General features: G+C 47.8%; 1 long non-coding RNA gene across 1 annotated transcript in view; it reads left to right on the top strand.

Moving 5' to 3' along the window:
- The first annotated feature begins 1,536 nt into the window (after positions 1-1,536).
- Positions 1,537-11,622, top strand: part of LOC116098273 — a 37,477-nt gene continuing 27,391 nt past the window's right edge. The window contains exons 1-2 of the long non-coding RNA XR_004121770.1: positions 1,537-1,582; positions 8,853-8,933. This is a non-coding gene — a long non-coding RNA (uncharacterized LOC116098273). The remainder of the gene's footprint in view (positions 1,583-8,852; positions 8,934-11,622) is intronic.

The following is an 11,622-nucleotide window of genomic DNA, read 5'->3' as shown; positions in this document are numbered from 1 at the left end:
AAAAAAAAAAAAGAAGATGTCAAATTTGTAGGCTTGGTCGTGGGCAGCTGGAGCTTTGGCAACCATGTTTGCCAGCCAGGCGTTGTTGGAAGTCAGGCTGTCATGGGCCCTCTTCCCCATATCACAGAGCTGCCTCCTGGGAAGGAGACCTGAAGGTCACCCCCACCGTCATCTCATTGAAGGAAAGGGAATCACAATCTATCTTACTCCTGCCATCCGGTCCCCAGGCAATGCTGACTGCCATCTGCTGTCCCTCACCCAGATGAATGAGGTGGGCGGCCACCTTGCACACAGGACACTTTGGAATTAGAGGAAGAAGAATCGCCCACACAGCTCAGCTTTCACCATTTGCATCTGCCAAGAGGAAAACCTTGATGATCTGTTGTTTCAGTATTTTTGGGCAGGCCCTTTGACACCTAATATGGTTTATTATTCTATTTATTTTTCTGATTTGTCTAAAATGACCAAGGCTGGCTCTGATTATTATTTTGAGACTTCAACTAGGTGAAGAGTGAGGCTTTCTTTGCTTGCCACCAAATGCCACAGCTCAGAAAGAAACGCTAGCAGCGTAGCAGAATGGATGCTTCTAAATCTCCCTGTGTTCAACACGCATGGGAAAAAAATACATAGGAGTTTACAAATGCATCAGTACTTTAAAAAAAAAATTATGTATTTATGCATCAGTGTTCTGGGTGTATATATGGTACATGCCAGAAGAAGGCATCAGGTCTCATTACAGTTGGTTGTAAGCCACTTTATGGTTGCTGGGAATTGAATTCAGGACCCCTGGAAGAGCAGCCAGTGCTCTTAACTGCTGAGCCATCTCTTCAGCCTTATGTCAGTACTTTTTATGTGGTCCTGTATCACATGCTTCTGTGGGTGTGTGCATGCATGTCCACACGGAGGCCAGTGGTTGATGTTAGTTAGGTATCTTCTTTAATCATACTCTACCTTGGCTTTTTTTTTTTGAGACAGAGCCTGGAGCTTATGGATTGGGTTAAGATGGCCAATGAACTCCAAGGATTTGCTTGTGTCATCCTCCCTGGTGCTGGGATTCCAGATGACCTCTGCTTAATCAGCTTGCTGTATGTGGTGATGGGGAGCCAGACTCCCCATCTGCATACACTTGTAGCAAGGGAACAGACTGAGCTAAGCTGGGAGCTTATCAGATAGTTTTATTTTACTGTTTTGTTTTAATATCAGGGCTAGGATGGGAAGTACCCACTCGTAGGGCTATGCTGATACAAAGGTGATATGCTGGTTTTGTTTGCTTATTTGTCAACTTGACATAAACCTAGACATATCTGGAAGAAGGAACTTCGGCTAGAGACTTTCCTCTATCAGATGGGCCCATAGACAAGTTGGTGGAACATTTTCTTAGATGCTGACTGATGTGGGGAGGTCCAGATCACTGTTGGTAGTGTCACCCCTGGGCAGAGGGGCCTAGAACTCTGTAAGAAAGGAGGCTGAGCTGAGCATTGTGATGCACACCTTTCATTCCAGCCCTCAATAGGCACGTGGATCTCAATGCCATGAGTTCAATGCCAGCCTGGTCTACATAGTTCTAAGCCCAGACTAGAAGGTTAGTACACAGAGGTGTGGAGGGAGGGAGGGAGGGAGGGAGGGAGGAAAGAAGGGAGAGAAAGAGAGAGAGGGAGGGAGGGAGAGAGAGAGAGGGAGGGAAGGAGGGAGGGAGGGAGAGAGAGAGAGAGAGAGAGAGAGAGAGAGAGAGAGAGAGAGAGAGAGAGAGAGAGAGAGAGAGAGAGAGAGAGAGAACAAACAGGACAAGCCATAAACAAGCCAGTAAGCAGCACCCCTGTAGTCTCTGCTTGAGTTCCTGCCTCCAGGTTTCTACCTTGGGTTCCTGCCTTAGCTTCCACCAGTGGACTATAACCTGGGATATATAAGTCAAATAAGCTCTTTCCTTCCCAAGTTGCTTTAGGCCACCATCTTTATCACAGCAGTAGAAACCAAACCAGGACAGCTGCCATTTGTATAACCCTGAAAGTGAGCTTATCCTTAAATTTTATGCTGTTTCAGAATCTCTCTGAAGCATTCCGTGTGCCTTCCCTTACCCTTGTCTTTTTGCTTGGTTATCCTAGATGCCTCCCCATTTCAAAGAGCTCTCCTTGTGATTGTTATAAATCAGTTCATGGCCAAAAAGCAACCTTCCGTGCTGAAGATCTGGTGTGTGTGTGTGTGTGTGTGTGTGCTTGTGCATGTATGCACATGTGTCTGTGTGTGAGTGTGCATGTAGAAGCCAGAGGCAAATGCTGGGTCTTCCATGCTGAAAAGATCTGACTCAGTACTTAAAGAGCACTGGGTTTAGATCCCATCACCCACGTAGACAGTCTAACTCCAGTTCCAGAGGACCTTCTGTCCTCTACTGGCCTGCACAAGCACTACACGCATGTGGTACATAGACACAGATGCCGAAAAACTCGTATGCATTTTAAAAAGGTTTTGAAAAGAACAAATTGTTCAACTTAATTTCTATTCAGTGTGAGACAAGGACAAAGCTGAGTATTTCTTTAGTCTCCTTAATCCATTTTCTCACTTTCTTATGTAATAAGATACTGAAGATTGGATAATTGGCAAAAGAGACTTTATTTCTAGATGGTCTGCAGGCTGGCAGTCCAAGGTCGAGATGCTCAGAGGGTCCACATCTGATGAGAGCCTCTCTGCTTCTTAGTGCCGCCATCTCAGCTTCCTGCGGAGGGCACATCTTCTGTATCTCTCCTTGGTAGGAAGGATAAAAGATGACACTCCTCTTATGAGGGGTTAATACCAACCATGAAGCACCACCCATAGGAACCCAGTCAACTTCTACAGGCCCATCTCCCAGTACCACCACAATGGTGAAAAGTTTTGACGTATGAGTTTAGGGGGACATATTCTGACACAGTAGGCATAGCTTCGGAGGTTGTTATTCCCTTGGTGCCCTCCAGGAAGATCTGTGCTGGCCTTTCTGGGTTCCATCGCCTCTCGGCTGAGCTGTCCAGACTCAAGGGTGGAGAAGTGAAGGTGCTAAGCTGAGTGAGGCAAAAGGTAGATTCAGAGATTCCTGAAGGAGAACGGCCCCATAGGTTCATAGATTTGAAATGCTTAGTCTCCAGTTGGTGGAACTGTTTCAGGAAAGATTAGGAGATTTAGCCTTGTTGGAGGAGGTGTGTCTCTGGGGATAAGCTTTGAGGTCTCAAAAGCCCAGCCCAGGCCCAGTCTCTCTCTCCCTCTGCCTCTGACTTATAGTGTGTAAGCTCTCAGCCACTGCTCCAGGGCCACGCCTGCCTGCTTGCTGCCGTTTTCCCTGTCTGATGGCCACGGACTCACCTTCTGACACTGTAAGCAAGCACCCAGTTAAATATTACCTTTTATAAGTTACCTGTTCTTCACAGCAAGTTACCTACAACAGAACAGTAACTAAAACAGAGATGGAAAATGCAAGATTAGGTCTTTGGAAAGTGACAAAGGACAGAGACTGGGGACCAGCTGCTCCTGCAGGAGGGGATTTTTGAGAAGCGAGTACAGAGAAGAAGCAGCAGCTGTCACAGAAGCCTGGCCTGCCTTTCCCGCCTGCGTGGGGGAGCTCACCCTTCTCCTCAGGGTGCTCTGGAGCCAGTTTGTGTAATGGAGTGTACCACAAGTATATTACTTTTCACTCTGCTGTGGCAATGATGTCCGACCAAGGCAGGTTAAGGAAGGGTTTTACTTTGGTTCATAGTCTGAGGATACCATCCATCATGGCGGGCAGGGCATTAGGGTAGGAGCATGGTCAGCTGATGGGGGATGCTGTGTTCTGCCTGTTTGTTTCTTCTTGTTCAACCTTGGATGAGTCTTCTCTGATCTTTCAAAACATCTTCACAGACACACTCACAAAGGTGTCTCCTAGGTGATTTCAATTCCGTCAGGCTGGTAATGCAGACTAGCTATCATGGACCCCCAGTTCCAAGGCTAGGTGGCCAGAACTGGGTTGCCCATGTCCATTAACAGAACTCCACACAGGATCCTTGGAGCAGGGAGGGTGACTCATTTTTCAAACCAGCAAGAGTCTTCTCTCCCGCCCCCCTGTGTATTCCCAGGAACTCACTATGTAGACAAGGCTACTTTGAACTCACAGAGATCCACCTGCCTTTGTCTCCTGAGTGTTGGGAGCAAAAGTATATGCCACCACACCCAGCTGCAAAGAGTCTTAGTGACAAGGCATTCTTGCGATATGGGTCAGAGAGCATTTGGGATACTTCCAAAGGTCAGCATGGTTGAGAAAGCACACATGCTATTTTGCCAGCAGTTTGAACCACAGCGTGGGATCCTGGCCAGGAGAGTTCAGCCCCCGCTTCATCCCAGTCCTGCAGATCCCACTGGACACATGCCAAACCCGTGAGGCTCACAGTCTCTTGAGTGCCTCTCAGAGTCAAGATGCGAACTTGAAAACCTTATTTAAGAGTCCCAGTTGCTTTTGCTTGATAGCAAGAAGAAACTCTGATGGAAGTTTCTGGCATAGAAGTCACACAATGGGAGCTTGTCTCTAACGTCTCTAGGGAGATCCTTAGTGCGGTGATTTATGTGCCTCAGTGGGTATGTCCAGAGCCACTCTGTTTCTGAGGCAGCCAGGATGGGGAGGGGCTAGAAAGCTTTGAGTTTCTGGGAGCAATGCTAGGGGGCACACAGGATGCATAGAGACAGGGTTCCTGCTGTATACTGAGACCCACCCATGAAAGCTAAGCAGTTCAATGAGCTTTTTCACTTTTTAAAAAAGACTAGCCGGCAGCAACTTACAGAGAGAAGAGGATGTGCTGTGCCTTTGGGGGGGCGGTCACTGGAACTTCCTCAACATTCCAGACTGTGGTCCACATCACTCCTCCCTTCTATATTGCAATGTTGACTCATCCTTGTGGATTAGGGAAGACCATGGTAGCCTTGCTCAGTGTCTTCTTTCTCCTCTTTCTTCTCCTTCCCTTCTCACCCTCCCATTCTCTTTTTATCAAGATAATTCCTTGCTATTTATTTTGGCTGGCTTCAGACCACCTCTGTAGCCCAGGCTGGTCTTGAACTCTCAATCCTACTTCATCAGCCTTCCATGTGCTGGTATTTCCGGTTTGTGCCCCACATCTAACTTGGTCCTGTCTTCACTGGGGAGCAGGGAGTATCTCTTTCTTTCTAACTGAGCCTGGAAGATGGAAAGACTGTTCACTGTGGGTTATCTGAGTGCGGTTTTCTCAAAAGCAAGCTCGGAGACAAAGGCTATTGCTGATGTTCCTGGATGAAGTGGGACATTCAGGAAGAACCAGGAAGGGAGACAGGGAAGGGAAAGCTGCCTCTAACAGTTGCTGCTGTTAGAGCAAGGCATTTCTAGGAGCAACTGAAACTTCATCAAAGTGGGGTTCCTGAGATTCAGGAGACATCATGCCTACTGGAATGTCACCCAAAGGCTAGGAAGTTACCACATCATAGATTTTGGCTGGCCTTGTGATTCTCATGTACCTGCTCTGTGTGTGTGTGTGTGTGTGTGTGTGTGTGTGTGTGTACAGTGGTCAGCAGAGGTCCACGGCAGAAAGGAAAGTAGAGACAGGTGCTGGCCCCTGGAGTCCAGGCCTGTGTGCTATAACGGTAAGGACATAAGGGATCCATGGGCCACAGAGCATCTGTGCTGCCTTAAGGACCAGCCATCTCCACAAGAAGCAGAGTTTTGTCCCTTGTTCCCCAGCTGGTTGCTTGCCAGGCCCTGGAAAGGTAGTTCCTAGCACCAGAAAGAAGCATGCTGGGAGAGTTCTTAGACTGTCTCAGAAGCTGGAGGTGAACTTCCCACTTGTGCTTGCTTCTGTCAAGAGATGCCCTGGGTCGGCAGGGCGTGGAAGGCTGGAGGCATATGGTTATTACACCTAGGACAGGCAATTTCAGAATAAACCTCACTCTGCTGCAATTGGAAGGCACAGACAAGTGCCTGCAGCCTCATGGGAAGACGCTGTGGGACTAGCCTAGGCCAGCACAGAGAACTCTGCATGGGAGAGTGCTGTCACTAATGGGGGACAAGACTTCCCTCAGGGAGACATCCCTCCAGCCAGAGTATACTGGGACAAACTCTTAGTTAGCCACCTGTGGTATACTGACAGTGGCAACAAAGGATCTCAGTATTCACAGAGCCCCAGAGCTAGCACGGACCTATGACCAGTCAAGTAAAGAAGCCACTGTCCCTACCTCTGAGGAAGCCTGTCTGAGGAGTCAGGGAGCAGGGCTTCCTAAAAGAGGTGACTCTGACCCTAACTTCAAGCAACAAAGCTCCACAGCACAGGTCTGCCTGGCAGAACTCAACTTCAAGCTGAGTCCCTGACTAGTTATTTAGAACGACAGCAAATTAGACTGGAGAGCCCAACTATGGTAAAAACAAAACAAAACAAAACAAAACAAAACAAAACATCTGGATAGATCATGGTGAGTGATGGAGAGACCAACTAACCACACACAGCACGTGTGACTCTCACCGGAAATCCCCAGTGGGTAAATCTGGGTTCCTGAACGTTGAGCAGATATCTGTTCCCACTCACAGCACATTAGATGTCAGCGCAACTGTGTGAGGGGTGACGGTTACAGGATTTCGGGAAAGTGTCTAAGCTCTAGCGTGTGTCCTTCTCCGTCCGGGTTTAAAAATCACATTCTGCAAATTCATTAGACTATCTACCAGCAAAGTGTGTTTATGCTGTTAGTCCCTTATACCAAAATGGAAGCGATTGAGACAGCAGCAAACCTTAGCTCTTAAGTGAGTTTGTTTGGTTAATGACACTGGCAAGGAAGACTTGGAAGTCGGCCAGGGTGTCACCAGGGGAGCCATCAACTAAAGGCAAGTGGGAACTCAGCTGAACAGAGTGGGGATGAAAATCCAGACCATGGATTCAGAACAACATGTGACCTGTCAATTCAGCAACGACTGTAATAGTTCAAATTGTGGCTGGCCTGAAAACTCATCTCCCTGCCCCTCTGTATATACCCTCTACCTTTGCGACCTCCCTCCCTCAACCCCCAAGTTAAACAAACCCAAAACAAGATGAAACAAGACCCATCTCACTGTGGAAGCTGTGGTGTGTCACACAGTATACCCTTTGCCCAAACTGCTCTATTTACAAATGCTCATTGCAATGAGCCATTGGTTTGGTTGGAGGCCTTGGCTTCTGCTACACCATCAATACTGGATCCTCATCAGGACTTCTCTCAGATATTCTGTTGGTGCCCTGTGTCATGGAAACCCTGCAGCTTTGGATCTACAAGACTGGCCCTCTCCCATGTTCCAGCAGTTCATAGATGTAGATATTGGGGTGGGCCAACTTAAAGCCCTGGATCTCACTTTTGTTGGTAGCTGAGTTGGTCAGCCCACCAACTTACTTGTGCCTGTGCCAACGGGGCCAGCTCTTCCACATAGCCCAAGTGAGGGATAGGGCCAGCTCCTCTGCCTGTAGCAGCTGACAAGGATCAAGATTGGAACTCCTGTATTCACACCATCTGGGGATATCTCTCCTGCAGCCATTTACCCAGGGCCAGCTTTCCAGTACTAACCCAGTGAGGGTGGCCCCCATTCTCCTGAGTGCTAGAACCAGTGAAGGGCAGAGCCAGCTCTGCATAGCCCTGGACGTCAACATGGGCCCAGTTGGCAGCCCAGACCAAGCACATCTGAATGGCCTTTGGTGGTACCATGGGCTATGGACATCAACCCCTGCTGCTACAGAGCCAAGGACCCAGACATTGTCCTCAGAGGCAGCAGAAGCTGGGACATTACCATGGCCTCAGGAGGCAGCACAGGGTACTTAAGTAAGGCGGCTCCTCACTGCCTTTGAGTCTCCAGCTCTGCCTCTCTTCATAGTGCACAAACCATTCTGCTTTTCTTCCTCTCCCATCTTTCCACACATACTTGCTCATCACAGCGGCAGGCAGGCCTCTAGGTGAGTTCTGACTCTCCTCCTGCTCTGTGTGGTGGCAGGCATGTCTCTGGGTCAGGCCAAGAGCTTTTAACGGTTGAGAAAGGAGGATTCACTCAGTTGAGCAAAGAGGAGATTAGGATATTTGCAGAAGTGTGGTGGTAAAACTTACCTGAAAAGAGAATGGGGCTCCAGGGCCCATAACTGAGCAGTTACACCAAAAAAGCACAGAGGCTGCAAGAACCTTTTACCCTTGGGTCCTATGAGATTTCTCCCTCATCCTTCATTCAGGATTTTGCCCACTTGGCACATCTTAATTCAAAAGGTGCCCCCTGAGAGATGGACTGGTAACTGGGATGCAGCCAGCAAGATCCAGACAGAAAGAAGCTGATCTATGACTTGGCCTATTCAGCAAAACCCATGAGAGGCAAAAGGAAAGGAAGGCAGTGTGGATGGGAGCCCTGAAGGGTGAGTCTTGGTGTGAATAGAACTCACTCCGTGTAAGCAGATGAAAGGGGTGCATGCTGGCGCACTGGCAGGACCGTGAAGCATTCCATCGCTTGCTAGGCATGACTGGGGTGCTGGGGTGACATCTTGTCAGAGATTGAATGAGACCCCTCTTTACAGTCTTTATTTCATGCAGGGCAGGTGCTGATTCTTTCTACCTTCCTCCTTGGCTCATGGATGAGGTCCCTAGAGCACAGATAGATGGACAAAGACATGCAGGCTGATGTAGCATAGGTCTCGTGTGACCTGGGGGCCTTCCAGAACCAAAAGAAATGGGCACAGCTTGTATTTTCATTCTTAAATTCAATGACTAGGGACAGTTACAAATAAGTTACTGGGTAGAGTAGGTCAGGTCCAACAGTAATGAACTTGGGAGACTAGAGGGGCCTGTCCGTCCAAGTGCTTCTTTGAGATAAACTCGTTCCTTCCTTCTGGGTCCAGGGAAGAGGCCTCTCACAAGAGGGGCTTGTGCCTGCTTGCGGGAAAATCATCACATGCTTCCGTGACCTGCTTCAGAGAAAGGTAGAGGGGCTTCTCTGTTTCTATGGTTTCCTCATGCCCAGGGGCCCTGCTTGGGATGTTGGATCTTGAAAACCCCCCTCCCCCCTGCCCAATGCCACTCATACTTCTTTCCCCACAGCACTTGAACTGTGTGTGTGTGTGTATGTGCATGTGTGCCATGTGTGTATGGAGATCAGGGGCAACCTCAGTGTCACCTTCAGGAATGTTCTCTGACACTTTTGAGATAGGATCTCTTGTTGGCCCAGAGCTCACTAATTAGATTCAGTGAGCTTCTTGCATTGTTTTTACATGGGTCTGGGAATTAAGAATTCAGGTTCTCATGAAGGATTCTACTTACAGAGCCCCCTTTAGCTTCTCTAATAGAAGCCTTGTGAGATGAAAAAGGCATTTGTCTTATTCTCAGCAGGTCATTCTTGCTCTGTACTCTACACCTGGTATGGGGAAGGCACTTCGTAAATATCAGTTGAACAATTTCATGAAGCATTTGAGAAAGACCTCCCTGTAAGTACGGTGTCAAAGACCAGAGACACAGCAGGAACACTCTGGGGATGTGATTTCTGAAATTGGATGGCCTTGCAGTACAAAGGGCTACACACAAGGCAGACCTGTTAGAGCTGTTTATGAAATTTTGCCATGCTTGACCAGAGGGAGACGAAAGCCACCCTCTCCCCTCCACCCTGAGGAGGATTTCTGCCTGATCTTGCACCGTGGGCAGCCAGCCACACAGCGGGCTTGTTTGGCACTCAACAGCTCCATCACAGGGAGTTTATGCCAGGGTCTTGAGGGCATGGCCTGTAGCATTGGAAGGTATGCTCTGGTGCAATTTAATAAAGTCATCATGGGCAGGTTTCTAACCTTTTTGCATGTCCTATAAAGGGCACTAACCATACACCTACCTACATAGAATTTGAAAAAACCCAATAAGAGCCTCAGGCCTGAAAAGTTGCCTTTCATAACCCCCTACCTATCCCATCCCCACCCAAGCTCATTCTTTAGTATGTCTTCTGGGACTCGTCTCCTTGAGAATCTATGCTCTGCTGATGTACTTGACACACAGTTCAAGCGTTTTTGCTAAAACAGCCTGAGTACCCATTTGTTGAAATGTCTACATGAAAGGCCTTTCCAACTTTTAGATATTACAAAATTACGTTGCGGGTGTCATGTTCAAGAGCTGTGTTATTGGGTAACAAAACTAATCTCTTCATGTGCTAGCTAAGTGTAGGACTTTATGTTGGTGTCAGCTGTCAACCTGACATAAACCTAGAGTCATCTAGGAAGAGGGAACCTCATTTGAGGAGACTGGCCAGTGGGTATGTCTGGGAGGCATTTTTAAAAATTGCTAATTGGTGTAGGAGGGCCCAGACCACTGTGGGTGTCACCATCCCTAGGCTGGTAGGTCTAGGGAATACATGTAAAAGGTAACTAAGCAAGCCAGAAATCAGCATTCTTTGTTGGTTTCTCCTTCAAGTTCCTGCCTTTGAGTTTCTGTCATGGCTTCTCTCATGATGGACTATAGCCTGTAACCCAGATAAACACTTTCCTATCAGTATTGGTTTTGGTCAGTGTGGGTCACAGCAACAGAAAAGCCAAGTAAAACAACTGGGCTGCATTGATAACTATCCTGGGATACATGTGACCTTCGCTGTAGGTAGGACATGCCTGGTAGGAAGAGAGCTATTTGAGATTTCCTTTTGAATATTTATATTTTCATGAGCTATGGAGTGAGCCCAAATCTATTTGTGAAATTCATTTGTATTTCATCTGTGCTTTATGCACAAAGCCAGGAGGTAATTTTCTACAACATTCTGTGTGCCCGTACCTTCACCAGGACCTGCCGTGAGGTCTGATGTGGAACTTTTCCCACGTGGTCCTGTCAGTGTTCAGGATGTTTTGAACATAGAGCATCACTTTTGGGTTTAGAATCAAGGGTGCTCAGCTTGCATCCAAAATTGTCTCAGAAGGCTGGGTATGTAGCTCAGTGGGGAGGATGTTTGGGGTAGAGTGCTAAACACTTGTAATCCCTGTACTGGGTAAACAGAGGCAGAAGAACAAGCCATTCAGGGTTGTCCTTAACTGTTTGGTGAGGTGGAGATCAGACTGGGCTGCAGGAGATTCTGTCTTAACAAGCAAGGAAACACAATAGCAACAACAAAACCCACCTTAGAAAGTTCTCAGGGATGACCAGTCACAGGGGACGGCTATGCCTCAACACACACAGACAAGACAGTATTTACCCAAGGCCTACCATACCTCACTGACTGATCCTGGATGAAGCAGGCCATGAAGCTCCAACCCTGTGCAATGCTGTCCTGAAAGAAGGCTGGGGCTACAAATTGGCTCCATGTCCTACGCTTGAGCCCAGCTTCTCACGCATCAGGCTGGGGGCTTTGATGTCTTTCTATGTCTGTATCCTTTCTCTCCTGTCTTACTTAGAGGTATGAAGTGGACTCTGGATTTGTAAAAGGGCAAAGTTTTCCCTGACCTGAAGATCACTGGGGACCTGTTGTGTCCTGGGAACATGCCCTGATTGTCCATGCATCTCCTAATGCCACTAAATACGACACAGGACTCCAGGTTTCCCCCAGATGTTAACCATCTCTCTTCTCTTTCACCCCATTAGATATTTAAGCCTTTTTTTTTTGGAATGTTCTATGAATTTTTTTGTTTGTTTTTTGTTTTTTTAACTTTT

The sequence above is a fragment of the Mastomys coucha genome, unplaced genomic scaffold (genome assembly GCF_008632895.1).
Source record: "Mastomys coucha isolate ucsf_1 unplaced genomic scaffold, UCSF_Mcou_1 pScaffold20, whole genome shotgun sequence".
Lineage (NCBI taxonomy): Eukaryota > Metazoa > Chordata > Mammalia > Rodentia > Muridae > Mastomys > Mastomys coucha.
This window is presented reverse-complemented; position numbering and strand designations above follow the sequence as displayed.